The sequence below is a fragment of the Osmerus mordax genome, chromosome 1 (assembly GCF_038355195.1).
Source record: "Osmerus mordax isolate fOsmMor3 chromosome 1, fOsmMor3.pri, whole genome shotgun sequence".
Taxonomy (NCBI): Eukaryota; Metazoa; Chordata; class Actinopteri; order Osmeriformes; family Osmeridae; genus Osmerus; species Osmerus mordax.
Window position 1 is genome coordinate 10,719,919 of NC_090050.1, and position 2,830 is coordinate 10,722,748.

The window sequence follows — 2,830 nt, forward strand, 5'->3', positions numbered from 1 at the left end:
TCTGAGAAAATACTGTCATTGGGAGCGGGAGGGAGATCTTTTCCACCCTCTACCAGGTAAAAGCATCGCCAAGCTGGGCGTGTTGAAAAGATCCGTGGAGCGAGCAAGCCGTTGTGCGCGTGGCTGAGGCTATACCCTCCTTTCTGAGAAACCAATGGAAACGCAGAGAGGAATCTGCAACGAACTCCTACCTCATCTTCTTCCGGCCACCTGACATTAAAAGTAAAACTGTAACACCTTTTCAAAATTCTAAGTACTGTGGAGAACAGTGAGGAATCCAGATGATTTGGTTACAATATTTAGCAGTGAAAGATAAGGACTGAATTCCACCATTGTCATATTTGGTGTGTGCTTTCAGGAATGATCTTGTACTCAATTAAATCCCATGGGGGGCACCGTCTTCTTCTGATAGTGCAAGTGCATGTGTTTTATGTGTGTGTAGCCACCCTGCAGGGCCAGTTCTCCAGAGCAATCTTGGGCTGCAGCTGGCCATTTGACATGCACCAAACACCGAAGAGCCATTATGTCCATGATCCATGATCCACCTCAGTGATGATCCTGTCAACCCCCTGAGCACTGACTGACTGGTGGCTGTGGTGGGCTCAGGGGGCTGCAGGTGGAGGGAGGAGGGAAGCCTCAGCTGGGCTGCGAGGCTCCCAGACAAAGAACCAGCACAGGCCTGAGAGCAGAGGGTTGTGGGTACAATGTGAATCTCCCCAACCTTGGCTAATAACCTTCTAGATTAGGAAGCCAGCAGCAGAGAATGATGTGTTCTGGAATAATCCTCACTGTCATGACTATTGATCCCTAATGATCTTGCCATTAGGAGCTTTAATTATGCAACTGAGGATGAGAAAGTGATAATCCATTTATTATAATAAAATGTTCCTTTGGTCAATCAACAGTATCATACAAATAGCTCACCATAAATGATAGTACAGCTTGACTCCTAGGTGCTGGCGTGTTTTTTCTCTCCGTGATGGTGTGTTACCATGACGACAACCCAGCGAACAATAAAGTCCGCTCTGTGCCTCTCCTCTGAAGCCCAGCACTGACATGAAGCGACTTCCAACAATTCTTACATTACGAGAGACGCACACAGGCACACGACATGCGCACACACGCACGCACGCACACACACACACACACACACACACAAGCACAGACGAGCACACGCACACACACGTTTCTGTGTTTTTCACTGGAAAGGAAGGGGGGGTTCTGATGATTTCGAAACCCGGATTCATTGTTATGAAATGGATGTGTGTTGAGATCATACCGTAGATGTTTTATCTATCTAGTTAAATTCATCTGACACAAAGCATGATGGTTACCATGGAAACTACCGTGTGCCTTGTGCAGACATCACTGCAGCTCCAGGTAGTGAGTGGAGCCTTTGCTGTTAAGATTTGCGACTTTGAAACCTCCACAAAATGCTGTCCTTATTTATTACCAGGAAATATTCCCCTCAGGACAGACCCTCCATAGTTTCTCATCATCAGCACATTTCTGACCCTTGTATTCCCTACTGACAGACACTGATACTGTGTGGTCACAAAGCTGTGCCAGAGGGTTCTTAATAATCTGTAGATGTCCATGGATCTGAGCTGTGGCCAGCCTGGGGAAGATAGGGAACCAGCAGGCTACCATCCCTCTGCCAGGACACCAGTCCGGCTCACAGGACCATGCAGTTACACCGCACCTGCTACTGAAAACCCACTAGAACTCATTACTCAGATGCTGCCATGTTAAGTGGATATGTGTGTATCATGTAATCATTATAAAAGGAAGTGGAGATTGGTTTGCTGATGAGATAAGCTTCGACCAGAAACGGAGAGAGAGAAAAAGAGGGAGAGGTGAGGGCAAAAAAGAAACCTAGTTTCGTTTACGACGACCAGTTCTTGGTTTCGTTGACAAAGAGGTTTTCTCAGGGACAAAAAAAACTCCCCCGACTTTGCTGCACCCCCAAAAAATGCAAAAAGGCAAATTTCTGACCTCACTGAAGTCTTTCAATTCTGGCAGAAAAGTTGGAGTTTGCTGACGGTGAGAAATGACGAGGTGTTGTGGGGGTTGAAAAGTGCAGCCTAGGGTTTCAGCGTGCTTCCGAGGGCTAAGACTGTGGAACTGACCCAGAGCTTTGAAGGTCCTGCCAAGGTCCTAACCCTCATACTGGGACTGGGAAAGGAGAGATGGCAAGAAAAGACAGGACTGAGAGAGGGGGAGAAAAGGGAGGGGGACAGGGGCAAAGAGAAGAAAGAGAATTAGAGAGACCTTCTGCTGTGTTCGCCAGGTATTGTGTGGTCAGACTTTTTTTCGCCGGGAGCTCCATCCAGCCACGGAGGTCGACCAGGTCAGAAAGGGGGGGAAACAGGGAGGGGGAGGGGGGAGAGAACGGAAATGGGATGCACATTCAGCAGGAGGACGGGGAATGAGGGGCGAGGCAGGTGGCATGGGCGTAACTTACAATAAACAATTCCCTGGGACTCAAAGCATGACTCAGCAGCATGCCCTATGTGTCCCTCAGGGAAGACAGCCACACACTGTTCCTTGGGTCTACTGGGACTCTGAATTATATCATGATCACGCCTTATCCATCTTCATTCATTTGTACTGGCTTGGCTTGTTCCTTGGCTCTCTGACTACCAAAAATACTTTTAGAACCATGCAAATTCTACTCCTTGCTTTTTCTGCACTATTTGTATACTGCTTTGGGGGGGGAAAGGTCTCTGCAAATTTTATGAAATGTAAACATATTGTCACGTAAGATGCATCTCATGGTTCATAAAGACGGTTCAATGATTAATCAGACAGTATTCTAGTCAGGAAAATA